Genomic DNA, 16,040 nt, shown 5'->3' on the forward strand with positions numbered 1-16,040 from the left:
GTTTGTTGGCGTAGATGACGCACGCCACCGTGTCGTTGTTCCACAGTTCCAGTCTGTCCAGGTAATACATGTCCTCTATCGATCTCCGCACCTCGTCGTTGCCCTGCACTCTCAGACGTTCCAGGAGCTAGATCAACCGATCCCAGTGCACCTCGGACGAAAACATCGTGAGGAACGCGGTGGGTTTGCCCAGTTGCCGAATCACGGCGAACAGTTCTTTCTTCCTCTTCCATTCTTTCTTCCATTAAGTAGTGGACCCTGTTGGGCACGCCCTGGATGAACGCCATGTCTCACATACACCTTGAAGTCGGACACGTCGGCGCGAACGTCTGGGAACCTACGGGACAGTACCTGTAGCGCACTGTAGTGCAGCTTATCTGAGTAGAAGAGGCACCCAGCACTTAAAGATGCAAGCTAGCACACCGTATGAAATTGGAGAAGTAGCACACACCTGGGGAATTCACTCACCATCGGTTGCATTCTCTCGACCCATCTATACGCAACCTTGGCTTTATCTGGTCTTCCCCGAAGTTACGCAATAGTGCTGGGTCGCTTAAGCATGGGCTTTGCATTCACCAATGCACATTAATTTTAAGCCCGAAATGCTTTTAGCTCCCGTTGTCGGCGACCTTCAAGTGACCTTGAACCAAAAGCCAGGGCCGTTATCCGGTTATCCGGGCACTCAAACGAGAACATCGGGGCAAGTTGTGAGAACAAAACGAGATCATCCGGGCAACCAGTCAAAGCTTAAGAAAATGCCGTCTCGGGCCCCGAACCCTTTGTGCAGCACTGCATTACATACGCTGTTACTGCCCAAACAAGTTAAAAAAAAATATTGCTTCCGAATTCTGCCTACTATTGGTTCACAATATCACTGAAGCTGCAACTCCTAGTACGCTGAAGTTTTGTCATTTCCTTCCTATAGCGACGTTCAAAAGGCAGATAAAGGGCACCATACACTTCATTGTCATCTTTTGGCGCCGAGACAAGGTTGCCTGTGTTCCTCTAAATGCCAGCGATCCGTGAATTCCGCGGCGCGGTTTTCGCGTCGCCTCGAGAGATGGCGCCACGCCGCATGGCACTTCCTTCAGGCGCTTCTTTTTCTTCTAGCTGGATAGTGTGCTCTCTCTCCCTGGCGTCTTTCACTGCCTGTCATGCCGCTTTCAGCCGGTTTTCTCCCTCTAGGTAGACAGCGTCCATATGGACCAGTGCACAGTATGGTGTGGTGCGGTGTGCTGTAGCGAACATGCACTACACTCATTTTAAGATTGTGGCTAGTATCATCTCCAACCAACCTGATTTGCCGGCTGCCATTGCAGGCTTACATCTACTCTCGATTACGAGAGAGCCAGCAATCATTTATTTTTTGGAATAGCCGATAGCGCCGAGTGCAACAACTGCAGTGTTGAGGAGACTATAGAGCACCTCCTGCGCATCCTTTGAAAATGAAAGACATGACCTCTGCACAGCTCTAAATCAGTTGTGCAGAAAACCAATAAGCTTGAGCAAGATCTTGGAACAATGGCCTCGCATATGTCGCGGATACAAAAGGTCACAAAAGCGCTGCTGCGATTTCTGAAGACTACCGGGATGAGTGACCGGCTGTGATATAGAACACAGAACTGTTACTACGTCGGCGATATTCGAAACGGAATTTCTCTTATAATTTTTCCCAGTGCAGGGCAGATAACCGGGATCAGTCCTGGTTAACTTGCCTGCCTTTCATTTATCCTCTTCCTCTCTCTTTCTTTCTTCGCGTCGACTAGGGAGCAAATAAAGGAAGGCTTACGCTAAGCCGACAACCATGAAAGGGCGAGTTTTGTCACGATGCAAGTAATCCAAGTTTAAAACTATCTTTCGAAGATCAACACTACAGCACAAGACTACGAAAGTTTGTAATGCCCACTAATTTTGTCCACCCTTTTATCAGGCGTTCCAGACCGCATTTTGTTGTAATGTTGCTAAAGCAGTGCATGCATTAAGGTAACGCAGCGGCCACCCAGTTTTCTGAGAATGGCATCAAACGTTTTTGTTGACATGCTTAACGCGCCGGGCAGCAACAAAATCGGAATGTCTGTGGCCAACGGAGCGGATGATCGAACGCGCAGCACGCGTTGGACAGAGAAACACAGTATTACAGTGCAGACAGTAGCTGAAGGTCAAATGCTGCAGTTCATCGTAGAAAAAGGGCCGACAAATCACTATGAATGCGCCACGACAACGGAGCAGTAATGACGAGAAACCCACGCCGTACACGCAAGTTCACGTACACACTGATGACTATCAGACGACGCCACGAGCGATCCGCACTAAGCGTGATGACGGCGACTCGCTCGATGTCGCAGGGAATAGTGTACTGGAGCACTTCGCATGTACTGTTCTACAAACCAGTAGACTCACCTCTCAAAAACTCGAGCAGAACAGGTAGGCCGACACCATCAAGTTGACTTCACATGGCGAGCGCGCAGGAGCGATAGCGCAGTCCTCCCGTTGACGTCACACGCGAGAGGGCGCCACTCGGAGATCTCTGGGCTATACCTCACTGCTTTTCTTCCAGACTGTTTCTTCCGTACGGCGCGCAGCCTGACGCCGGACTAAAGAGAACAATGATGACCCTCGGAGCACACCTGTACACGCCACAGCTGGAGCTAACCATGCGCGGGTATGGACAGTCGCATATACTTCGTATACCAAGGCATGCGAGTATACAATTCGCTCGCGTTTACTGTCCGCATATGGCGATACAGTATAGGAATTCTTTCCTTTATGAGCTCAGGGAGGAAGGAGTTGTGCTAACCCCACGGCACGATAGAGATCGTCCGTTACATAGTTGCTTGCCTACGTTAAAACTAAGGCTACAGCTGAAAGCTTTACCGCCACTTTCTCTTCCTCTCTATTTCTTTGACGTTGAACTCCTGTATCGGACCTGACATATTTCAAACAAACAGGAAATGACAAGTACAGTGGACAGTGGTACACAGGACGTACGCCCTGACCGCGTCATCGATTATCCTTACCTCGATGCAAGGACCGCAGTTTCTCACACTGCATGCCAAACACTGACCGGAATGCCCGGCACATGCATACTTCGCGCTGTGATAATAATAATTATTAAATAAAAACCACCACAAATCTTTAGCTCAGGCTGCTATAAGTGTGTCGCACTGTCGTAATACAAGGCGGCAGGCGCATACGAGAGGCCGTCGAGGTGGAATTGCGCACGAGCACGATATTGACGCAGATCACGCGCGCGCACGAACCAGCTGTCGTAGATGGGCACAATCTCGTTAGCAGTAGTTGCTGGTTATTCCACGGCCGATTCACGAGCAGGCAAATATCAAGCAAGGAAACGGACGCAGAACTGCGTAGGACAAGGCCCGGTGCTTGTCCTGCATGTCTATATCACTCAGATGTCCCCCCCCCCCCCCCCCCCCCACCGTGCCCCCGGACTCCACTTGAACAAATCCTCGAGAACCTGTCTCTGTATCGCAGAGCGATTGCGCGAAACTGAAAGGCTTTCGCCCCGAGACTTTAAGGTCCTGCACTACATGACGTCTGCCGTGTTTAACTCATTTTTATTCTTTGTATTTTACTTCACACATTCAACGGCGAAATAAGACCGCCTCCCAAGCGCAGCCCAGTGCGGAGAACACGAGAGCCGCCTGTCTCTGTTCCCAAAATAGCAAGCATCGTAAAACACACCGCCGAGTTCTCCGCTTTCAGCCCTCCATACGTTTGGCTGTTCACGAATAGCAGCATCGCCGGCCGGCGCGTGTTTGCTTAAGCGAGGGGCTGCTGGGTCAAGTGCGTTCACCACAACCACGACCTTCGAGCTGTTGGTTTTCCTCTCGAAGCTTTTTCGTAGAAGTCGATTCTTGCCCACCACGGGCGGACGAAGATCCGGTCTCGCAAAGCCCGCTCTATATCAAGGGGGAATCGGAACGAGCAGCCAAAAGGACAACAGTGAAATAAAGTTTTCCCGAGCATTTCCGCTGTTGAAAGGACACTCACAGAACGCTTACACACGCGTTAATGTCGGCTACACTGCTGATTCAAAAGAAAAAGAAAAGGAAGGACGCGAAGATTTCTCCTTTTCTGCTTTCTGGCATATTCGATACAGTGGGCTGTGAAGACGCCACACGCTATCATGCCGAAAACAAAAAGTGATAAACGAGAAAGCAGACTTTTACAAAGCGCATTTCCCTTTGTCGACATACGCCAGTCTGTGGCGCTTATATTATGGGGGATAAGAGCCCATTTAGCGTTCAGTTACGCAGCGAACACTTGGCGCAATTTCAGGCAATTAAGCTTAAGCGAGTCTGTCTCTTCTCTCGTTCGCGTATTCTTACTGATTCATAGTAGAGGCACGCACGCACAGACAGAGAAAGCCAACCACTCACTTTTTTTTTTTATTCCACTGCGCCACTTTCCATGAGTGGCGGCCAACACCGGATTGCCCTTCGTTCTCGCTAGCATGAACATAAATACGCCGTGTGTTTGTGTACGCGTAATGCCTCAAGTAATGCAATTCAATGCTGGCTGGCTCTTCAAAGACCATGAGAACCTTGAAATATGTTTTAATCGTTACGCATAGCTCGGCCCTTGCAACAAGCCCCCATTACTGCTTAAGTCTTCGTTTACTCGCATATCAGCTCAAAGTCCTCCCAACCGCCTGTGTTGTGGATAAAGAGATAAAGTATAAATCCTGGCATTAGGTACAATGCTTAAACAGAAGAACGTGTAGCGCACTAAGAGTAAAAGTCTCTCGAAAAGTTCTCATTGGAACAAACTCTATGGATGTCTTGGGTACACACAAGTTTCAGCCTGCACGAATGAGACGATTACACACGATGCACTAGAGTAGACAATCGCTACAAATTCCAGCGTACTTAAAGAAGAGTTGAAGTGCTTTCATAGCTTTGTGATGCACTTTTGATGGCAATGGCCTTGGCAAACGAAAAACAAGGTCGATGTGAGTCAATTAAACGCAGTTATTCTTCAATGCGCTGTCTGCGCATGTGTAATCTGCCCGGGATAGCCGAGGAGCATAGGTGGTACACGTCGTAGTCGTTGTGGGAACACGAACATGTTGGAGAGGATACATGCGTAATTCTAAATAGGAAGTTCTTAGTGCAGTTCCAAGGCGGAGACAATGTAAGAGGGTGTAGATGCGCTGTGGACGCTGACGATTTCGCTGGCACTCAAGATGTGGGTCAACTGCATACAAGATTCATTCCTTTGTGTTCTCTGAGAACTAGTTGGAAACACAGTTCCCTCTTGAGGGTTTTCAACCTTCGCTTGATTGCGCACATTTTACCATCCGATCTGTCAATCTCATTCCTATTTGCTCTTATTGGTTTACCGCAGCTCCTCACTGCTTTCCTAAACATCTACAAATGTCCAGATTGCGAGGAACGCGCACCCCTTTTTCACTTAAGCTGGAAATGCTTCCGCACCACCCTCACTCTTGCCCCATCATAAACCCCACATCCGTACAGTGACCAGGGGGGCCCTGTTGTCCAGATCGGACCCGAGTAACCAGCGTCAGATGCTGTGGCGGGCCCGGGAGGCTGGCAAAGCCGCGGGAGTCTTCGACTGAGGGACATCGAGGTGAAATGGGAAGGAAGACAAGAAGGAAGTCGACCACCGGATACATTTATACATTTTTTGAAAAAAGAAATAAAGTTTATGTTTTCCTCCCCCTGTCAGACTGTGTCTGGATCCCTGCCTTTATCCGCGTTTCTCTCGGTACAGTTACCGAATTGCGGCGCACAAAAAAGTCACAGTTTCGCCCGAAAAGCGAAGCATCGATTGCGATAGCAAATTAGTAGACAGCTATACGAAGTAAGGATAGTACATTTATCGGCCGTATAATCTTGGAAACGTTCGCTTACTAAATGAATTAACAAGCATGGTTTCAACGCGCACAAGCAAACATGAACACACTCTATGAGCGCAGACACGCTATCAAAACGCTGGTGTGAGCGAGCGCGGCAGCAGCAGCGAGCGAAGTAACCTTCGTGCGGTCTATCGCTTCAACACAAGAGCGGCGAAAACACAGCGCCCACAAATATACGAACCGTCCGCAGATCCGTTTCAATATACGGCGCGCGCGACCGTGCGCGGCCGTGCAGAGTACGCACTTGTTGGCGGAGTCGAAACCGCCTCCCTCCTTCCCGCGTTGCCTCCCCGCTTTCCTCCATATATGGCGCGCGAGATTGAGCCGCGATCGTCAGTTCATCTTGCGCCCATTCGCTAAATGCGCAGTTGCTGCCGGAGCACAATGCTGCCCTTTCTCCCCCACTCCCATCCCCCCATGATCTTTCGCGCGACGGAAGACTGTGCGTTTGCTCTCAGTTTTCTTCCTTCGCGCGCGCCAGATTGAGCCGCGGTTGTCGGCTTCCCTCGCGTGCTTTCACTCGCACGTACAACATACGACGCGCAGCAACGGTGTTATCTCCCTTGGAATTTATATGGAACATCACGGCGACTGCAAAAAGACGCCTGGAGTGCCCATATAATTGCTATATAGAAATAAAATCCACAACTATTTTCAGGGTATATGCCGCAGTGGAGCCTGTTGCGTACCGCGTGCGGACCATGGCATGCGTACGATGCGCGCTAGGAGGCGGTGCCAGCCTGTGGCGAAAGGAGGCGCCACGCGAGCGGACAGTGCAGCCTTGGCTTCCTCTCAGAATCCTCTTCCGGGCAACGCAGTTTCGTGAAGTCCAGTCATGACGATAACTCATTGTAGCAGACAATCGCGTCAGGGGAAAAAGAAATGCGACAGAGCTCTTCCATGCGCAGCAGGGGCGAATAAAACAGCAAACGCGCGAGAGAGAACGGGTTTAGGCAGCGACAGAGGAAGCGGCGAACGCCGGCCACAAGGCGGAAGAAAGACGTCGAGACGGCGAAAAAAACAAAACAAAGCGGGTCGACAAAAGGCGTCCGCGCGCCGCCACCGACGCCAGTGCAGCGTGCGGCCGAAGCAGCAGAAGAGGACAGCAAAAGCCTCCTCCGGAGCCGCGGGCAGGAGGAGTGCCACTGGGTCGACGGCCTTCGACGGGCCCGCGCCGACGGCGCTGGCGACTGCACGCCGCGCGCGCTCACTGGGCCGCGAATCGATACCGCGGCGGGAGGCACCGTTTTTTGTGCGGCACGCTAGACAACCGGGCCCAGCAGCTGCCGCAGGCTGCTGCTCCAGCAAAACGGCCAGACAGGAGGCATCGCTGTGGTGCTATCAGTGTTGGCGCCATGAAGAGACGCGCTGGGATAGCAGCCGCCGCGGCACCGTCCATTGGCAACATCGACAGATAGATATACGTTAATGCCCAGCAGACAGCTTCATATTTTCTGCTCTTAATAGCCAAACCCGCACCGGGATGATTCTGCCGCAGTCGTGCGTCGTATAAAAGGCTACAGCCAATAGTTTTTTCACAGTTGGAGAGGCAGGAAGAGGGAGGAGCTCAGATGCGTTCGAGGCGCAGGCGTTCCTGCGAAAGAAAAAAGGCATCCGTGCACCTGGCTTTGCAACCATGGTTCCTTGAGGTGTGAAGACAACCGCGCATCTTGCCACGCTAGCGTGACTCCCGCGAAAAGGTGGTGGCTTAAGCCCCATCTGCCTCAGCACCGATGCGTGGGTGCCTCGGGTATACCGTTAGCGGGAGCACTAAGCGCAGCCTGGTAAAGGATACGCATGCGCAGACAGCGCGGTAACAGGAGACGTACACGGGAGCAGCTGCGGTGTTAGTAAACAATTCGTTAAGAACGTGTTTGTACTCACGGTACCTTCCCATCTACTTGCTTTGAAGGCGAAAAAAAAAGAAACGATTTAAAACAGAAGTTGCTGGGGGACTTCACCATTGCCAGGACGCTTACGGTTTTACGCCCAGAAGTGGAAGATAGCAGCTCAATGCAATAAGAGTTCTGGCGCGCTTTACTCGAGCACGCCACAACGTGTCACCCCGAGCAGCCCTGCTGCCTTTTACGTAAAGCCACTACATTGAGGGGCTTTACTTTAACGTCTATGCCTACACTGGCGCGTGTACGGTAACGTTAACTAAAGCCCCTCCATCCACGCGCCAGCGCCGCTTTTGCCAAGTAGCACCAACCTTTGATGTGCGCCGCTGGTCCCTGATTCGTCGCTCATACCAGTTCCGCTTCCGCAATTTCCACTTCCGGGGTTTCCTTTCCGGTACCTGAACTTTCGCTTGTTGTACTCTCGTACCTTTAGCCAGCAGTGACGTCGCTCCCGCGTAAAACCAGAAGCTGTAACTACGCAAGTTCCGCTTCACGCCGGAAGCTGGGAGGCTGAACGAGGAAGAAGCGCGGAGGAGGAGAGTAGGTTGGCGGTACTTAACCTGGCCAGCTGAAACGTTAAGAACACGCATTTCTGACTATTACGGCAATGCACCCGTGGCGGCGGACATATCAGCAAACGTGTGATGAGTATTTCTTATATATTATTCACTAATGGACTTTCCAATTATATTAGGACACTTGTTGCAAGTGAGTGACTGAATGCATGTACTTGTGGGAATCCTCAGATTTGCACCAAGACAGAGTTTTGGCTGGTCCCGTATAATGAATTACCCTTCACGGAATACCGGGTTATCGGAGACGTAGACGTGAGCAGCCTAAAAGAGCATCCGCATTGGTGGCGGCATCTTGTGGCGCTCCGTTTAAACAGAGGGGACAGAGCTGATATTGGAGTCGCCAACAGCATTCTACTTAGTTGGTGGTGTAAAGTGTTTGCAGCTACGTAATTGTCAAGAAATAGTCTTCTTTTTCCTTTTTTATTTCGTTGCACCAAAACACCCAAAAATATAAAACTGTCCGACAAAGCGTTCACCAGAGGCCGCTATTACCGTTCTTACTGAAGTATTGAGAGATGGGCGTTCTTACTGCTGTCCACGTCTCCGGTATTCCGTGAATGGTTAATACGTTATACGGAGAAACTATAATACTATCTGTTATCGAGGTATGTCTTCTTTAAGCTCGCGGAGAAGTCCACTGCGTGACAAATTTTGAGGAAAACTGACTAGGAACTGCTGTAAGTCTCAGGATCCCTGTCCTAAACAAATATGCCTATATTAAACACCCGAACGGCTTTATTTAGATAGAAGAACATTGGGTCTGAAGTAGTTTGTTAAAAGTTAGTTAAATTATTAATTATTTAGTTCATTCTTAATTAAATACGTATTTAATTTTGTCCCCTACTGGTAATCACATGCTGCAAAAAAGAACGATATTCCCACTACTCCGCCTTCAAAGAAAACTGGCACTTGTTTGAAGTAGCTGATGCGGATAATCATGCATCTTGTTAATGGTCCATTCCACCGCAAAATGTTGCTTTATAAATTATCATGATAACCATACACCCAAACCTGCGCCTTGTTCCTCTTATCTTGTTCTGATTGTGGCAGCTGCTGTATTGATTACGGATACATTTGATGGCCCCCACATTCTCAGGAATAATTTGGATGCCTTTTTCATCAACTCGTTTTCAAAACAATGAAAAGAAAGGAGAGCGAGGAAAACAAAACGGCGGCTATTAGCATACACCGTTTCATACTTAATAGGTAATGCCGAGGAAGCTGTGCAAATAGTGCGGCTTCAGGTATTTCGCAGTGAAATGGCTTTTGATCTGCCACGTTTTCCTACTGAGTAATTTTTTCAAGCATAATAACTATACCGTACGACAAGCTAATATTGCGTGAAATTACGTATTTGTACCTTTTTTTCCTTCCTGTGTGACACTTTTGGTCACGAATGCAGTTGATGCGTTGTGCACCTTATGCCGTATACAGAATACAAACGTGTCACTCCACGCGTTCAGATTCCGATATGTGACGTAGTCTATGTAATAACTGGTTCATATTATTTCGAATGTAACTTATACAGTCATCATCATCATCATCATCAGCCTGGTTACGCCCACTGCAGGGCAAAGGCCTCTCCCATACTTCTCCAACTACCCCGGTCATGTGCTAATTGTGGCCATGTTGTCCCTGCAAACTTCTTAATCTCATCCGCCCACCTAACTTTCTGCCGCCTCCTGCTACGCTTCCCTTCCCTTGGAATCCAGTCCGTAACCCTTAAAGACCATCGGTTATCTTCCCTCCTTATTACATGTCCTGCCCATGCCCATTTCTTTTTCTTGATTTCAACTAAGATGTCATTAATTCATGTTTGTTCCCCCACCCAATCTGCTCTTTTCTTATCCCTTAACGTTACACCCATCATTCTTCTTTCCATAGCTCGTTGCGTCGTCCTCAATTTAAGTAGAGCCCTTTTCGTAAGCCTCCAGGTTTCTGCCCCGTACGTGAGTACTGGTAAGACACAGCTGTTATACACAGCGTATACAGTCAATGTTGCATCAAACTATGGAACCGGGGCCGAATTCACAACACTTTTAGTTTGTAAGAGCTGTATTCCATTCGCTGGCCGCCTTCGCTAACGAACACGTAGATGTCAGTAAGTGGTGTCGAAATCCACGCCCTGGCGACGGTTCTCCCTAGATAACAAAAACAAATCTCGAAGGCTGTGCTTTTGCTGACTGCGTGTGCCTGAAGCCTATCGAGAACTGGGAACACGTCAGAGCTGTCATGTTTTGGGCAACCACTTATTGGCTGGCGTCTGCTCTTGCGAACAGTTTTACCAAAAAACTCTGCTGAACTTAAAGTAAAGGTTGTCAGCATTTCTTTTTTTTTTTTGGTCTGTCGAAGTGGAACTGCGATCTCAACTACTGCTGAAAAAATGTTGCGCTGTGATGCGTGTTTCCTTCTGTGCACTCTAGACTTCTTATCAGAATAAATAGCTATCTTTAGTGTTCCAGTCTTTTTTGTTTTCGTTTATTCTTAGGTTTTTCTCTCTTCTTTTCTTTCACCTCAGCGGAACAGAGCAGCTCCTTCCTGAGATAGACTTCAATGCAACCTACGAACTACAAGCACATTTAAACAACCGACCAGAAAGGAACTTATGCAGTGTCCTGCACCCACATTGCGGAATTCCTCTTCGTTACTCTTGCTAGTTTCTCCTTTTCTTTTTTGCTCTTCTTTTTTTTTATGTAGGCTGAATGGTTTCTTTGAAAATAAAACGGAGAAACAACACAGGGGGAGAGAAAACATAATGTTGGGAAGTTTATACGCCGAGCTTGGCCGTACGTACAGGACTACTCCCGAAAAATAATATGCCATAAAGCCTCAAGCGAACGCCGCATTTCAGTGTGTGCCGCCCACGCATTGTGGTGCTGGGCTCGCAGTTCCGATATCGAAAACGGCCCGGCGTGCACAGAACACCCGTATGGTTGCTCGCTCTTTCACTGTGCCGTCCTCTTTCTCGTTTCTTTATTTTGAGTCCACCTACTTGAACTCTATTTGCTCTGGACCATATTGAATTTCCACTTTCTATTTTTCGCAGAACCAATTCTCCCCGAAGATCGAAAGTTGGATGATTCGCGGCTGCGTACGTGGGCGTCCGATCTTATCGCGCCCTGACGATCCGAGCGCGGGCTATTTTTGATACCGCGCGGTAGGCGAGCGTTGCACGTTCATACACGTTCGCTCCATCAGCGCTACTCGGCAGTTCATGACGCGCTGGCGGTGCGCTGGGCAGCAAGCTCACCTTGCACGTCTAGTTCGCGCCGCTTCGGCGGTAAACTTACACGCGCACCACAACGCTCGCCTTCCGGAGATGTCGAACGCCTGACGCCCTCGGGTTTGAATCGAAACCTAGACCGGGATAACGCGACGATTCTATTCCAATGGTATTCTTTTTCGCGCTTCGTCAGTGCTAATAGTGGCACTCCGCTGACGTTATCAACCGCCGGCCACGCGAACAGTGGATGATAAAAAAGTCGCAGGTTTACCTGAAAGCCGACGCACCGATTGCGATGGCAAATTAGTAGACAGCTATACGAAGTAATGACAGTAGTTTTATCGGCCGTATAAATTTGTAAACATAGGCATACTAACTAAATTAACAAGCACGGTGCCACGCGCGCACAAGCAAACATGACCACAACTCACTCGATGACCGCGGAAACTCGCTGTCAAAACGCTGCAGTGAGGAAGCGCGGCAGCAACTGCGAGCGAATTGACCTTCGTGCTGCCGCTCGCTTCAGTTCGAACAAAGCCGCAAAAAAACACACAAAAAAAACCACAGCGCAGTGCGGACTCTGTACCCGTCGCAGATGACTTTCAAGATACAGCGGCCCGGGCGGGCGCGCACGGCCGCCCAGAATAGAAAGCGCCCCGCAGCCTACCCTCGCCCCGGAGCCTTGCGCGCGACGGAAGACGGCGCGCTTGCGCCCTCACACGCTTTCACTCGCACATACAGCATATGGCGCGCAGGGACAACTTTATCGCCCTTGGACTGTATATGGAACCTTACGGCGTCGGCAGAAATGTGCCGGGAGTGTTGTTGTAATTGGTATCGCCATAAAAAAGAATACAACAGGCCAAAGTGAATCCTTCATTATACGCCGGCCCTACAAATTGTGGCCGCACGCACGTTGGCAAACCTGCTTCCTTCTGTCGGTGATCGTTTCATATACGCTTAGAACACAGGGTTATCTTTACCGGTTATCTGACAGCTATGCAATGTTCACAATCGGATGTACGACGGTTAGATATCTGAGAATAAACGTTTCATCGGCAGCGACCAGATGAAGGCGTAGTGCATACGTGCACATAGCTCCATGCATGACCCACGCATGACTCTTTTCAAGCGAGCTTGACTCGAGGAAGCCACGGACGCGCTCAGAATTGTGTTACAGTTCGGCACTTTTGGATATTCAGTATATGACGTATAAGCAAACACGCCTAAGGGCTCAGTTATGCTACCGACTTTTCACGATTGCAAAAACTTCTTTTCGCAGGCTTTCCACAAGGCGCGACGTATTCTTCCGTCACAGAGATGGATAGAAACTGTTCCAATAAATCTGCGCACAAGGTAACTGTGCTGCCAGAAGTCGCAACGAGCACGACCTCAAAGCAGCTCTGAATTAAGTTATCCCCGACAGGGAAAGGCGTCTGCTTTTCACCTTGCATTTCTTCAAGAAGTTTCGTGTTCGCTTCGAAGAGATTATATACATGTGCAGACTAATTATCCCAAAGTGGGGTCTGCACCAAATGGCGCCCCTATGAACTGCGATGCGATACAAAGCAATGCAAAAACGACTGAGCTTTAAGTACGCACGAAGTCCAGATGGGGGAACCGAATGGGCCCCAAAGAAATTTTCTGGACGGATAACTATACGAACAGCTATGGCTTTCAACAACCAAATTTTATTCTCTTTTTTATTATTACCGCTGAAACTGTGATTAGACAAATGGCTATTTCTGGAAGCTCATTGACAAAAGGGATATATTTAAATTACGTTTAGGCAGACGACCTTTTCCTCAAAAGAAATTAACACCATGCTTGTGTAGAGAGCTTGACTGCGGCACTATCGAAAGTTGCATTTTTACTAGCTCTAATTACAGGAATGAAAAACGAAGAACGCTTCCATTGGTAACGCACTATTTCGAGCTGCTTATACGCCTTACTATAAGGTATACAACGTACTTATTATTGCATAGATGGAACTTTCAGGGGTTGGTATCACACTTGTACACTTTACAGAAAAAAAAAGAAACCGATTACAATAACAATTACTTCATAAAAAAATGTAACTGATTACAGTAACCAATTACTGTCACCGAAAGTAATTAAGTAATTACTAAAGTGCACTCGATTAATTTCACGTTACATTTCTCCTCATTTTTATTAACATTGCTTTAATACACTAAATAGAACGAGCTGGCCTCGCTATTTCAATGCGTCCACTGCAGCCCGTCACCGGTTGTCTTCAGCAACAACTGGCTTTCAAAATTTTCGCCTGTCATCTTCGCTCTTCCTTTTCCCATTCTTTTATTTCTTACTTTTTGCGAAGGCACCAGGCTTGACGCTGAAGACTCGCTCAAAGTGCGCGCGCAGGAGGCAAGGGCGGTGTTGTAACGCGCGAACACCTTACCCATTATCCTTATTATTGTGGTTACTCAATGCCGCGACGCTCGCGCCTTGGTCCGCTATGAAGCGCAGGGGTTGCTGGAGATAGGAGAAGGCGCTACCGGTATAGCCAACGAAAAGCTGAAAAAAATTATGCATGGTTGAATGCGTGGGGACAGCGCCCGCAGTTCATCAAATCGATGAACTCAGCTTCGTCAAATCGAAACCTGGCGTAGCAAGTGGCAGATGTCCTTAAACACAAACAAAACATCGCTGCTTTCCTTTCATCGCCAGCAATGCTACTCGATGCCAAAATATCTCATTTTCAAATGCGAAATCTCATCTGCAAGTACTTGCGTATCTAGGCGTTAGTTTGTCGTCTGCTTTAACGCGTTACTTTAACGTCAGCTTTCACACAGTGCACGTTACTAACGAAGCTAACCTCCTTCTTGGTTGTCTACGTCGTAACCTTAATCCAGCACCTACTTCCCGTCAGGCTACTCGCCCATAATACATTACTCGGACCGACACTCGAATACGCACGCATACGCTGTTTGGCACCCTCACCAATGTAACCTTAATAAAACGCTAGAATCAGCACAAAAGAGTGCAGAACGATGCATTTTCTCAGATGACTCATATCAGTCAAGTATCACCGAACTAAAGGCACGTGCTAATCTCCCAAGGCTTTCATTACGTATGCGCTTGTTCCCCAAGTTCGATTACGCATCACCTTGTACTCCAGCCATCAAACCAGTCCATCGCCATTCAGATTGCATCAATCAATCAATCAATCAATCAATCAATCAATCAATCAATCAATCAATCAATCAATCAATCAATCAAAAAATTGCCTACCCGGCATCTGCTCGCACCACTGCACACCCCTCACGCAAAACCCCATTCACTGGGGCATTTGAGGTATTGTAAACAGATAAATTAATTAAAAAGGGTGGCCATCGCTATCCAGCCATGGCAGCGCCAGTTCGAATGGTCAGCCAGCATGTGGTGGTACCGTCCGGACGAGGAAAGAAACACTGGGCGCTCGGGTTTGCCAAACCGATCACGGGGATCCGCGAGATTGCTGCGTGGCACAACCACGGCCGTTCTCCATACCGCAAAGGCTGCGTCGCCTCGTGGTGCTTGCGGCGTCAATAATGCAACTGGTTACATGCAATTGGTTGCCGACAAAAGTAAGCGATCAATTACAAAATTACCAAACAATGCAATCGATTACAAGTAATTAATTGCACGTAATTCGTTACGTACAAGTCTGGCTGGTATACAGTTGCACGCGTCAAGAGCCTACACGTTTTCATCTCGTAATGCGAGCAAGGGGTAATCGAGCTCACTCTTTTTCTTTCTCAGCTTTGGCTCAGGGATTACGTTGCAACAACGTCTCAACCAACGGTGCACAAAAGCAGACAGCGATGACAGACTCGTCTCCAACGAAACGCTTCTCTCCGTAACAGTGAAAGCGAGCATCCCACATTCGCCCCAAGGGAGGTCAGGAAAACAGCAGTCAAGACACCCAATATTTATAACGCAGTCACTTCGTGCGCACACGTTCCCTGAGCGTAGTTCTATTTGCTAGTTTTCTACGCTCTACGACACCAGTACTCGAGCGAACCTGTAGCTCTTCAAATATTTATTCGGTGCAGTAAGTACGGCCCGGTTCACCACTTCGTATTATTACATCAAGCGTGGGCACGGCGAAAAACATCTTGCGGTGCGTTGCCGAGCAGTCCACGGCGATATACTCGGGAAGAGTAGAAAGCAGTCGCGAAAACAGCACCGCGAATAAAGCGCTGATCTTCAAACAGGAGGCACTTACTCAAAAAGACTGGCAAATATCGACGCGCTCGAAGCTTACAGACTCGCGGCGCGAAAAGGACTTGCACAACCGTTTCTCTCATATTTGGACTTCTCCAACTAGTTCTGTTCATTTTAAGCCGCAACATGTTTTTTTTTTCCTTTCCCCCCTGCTTTTCTAGAATCTTTCAGCTCCCCCGCAGCAAAGCACGCCGGTAAACCTCAACAGCCGGTGG

At 48.7% G+C, this 16,040-nt stretch overlaps 1 protein-coding gene across 3 annotated transcripts in view; it reads right to left on the minus strand.

Annotated features, from left to right (window-relative positions):
* The window catches only part of LOC126516415 (phosphatidylcholine:ceramide cholinephosphotransferase 2-like), a 241,920-nt gene that overhangs the window by 125,200 nt on the left and 100,680 nt on the right, over positions 1 to 16,040 (minus strand). The window contains exon 1 of one of the 3 annotated variants that reach the window (XM_055063975.2): positions 2,401 to 2,495. The exons of the other annotated variants lie outside the window; for them this stretch is intronic. The gene's annotated coding sequence lies outside the window, so the exon portion shown is untranslated. Of the gene's footprint in view, positions 1 to 2,400; positions 2,496 to 16,040 lie in introns of those variants that run through there. 3 annotated transcript variants of the gene reach the window in all.

Source organism: Dermacentor andersoni, chromosome 1 (genome assembly GCF_023375885.2).
Source record: "Dermacentor andersoni chromosome 1, qqDerAnde1_hic_scaffold, whole genome shotgun sequence".
Classification (NCBI taxonomy): Eukaryota; Metazoa; Arthropoda; class Arachnida; order Ixodida; family Ixodidae; genus Dermacentor; species Dermacentor andersoni.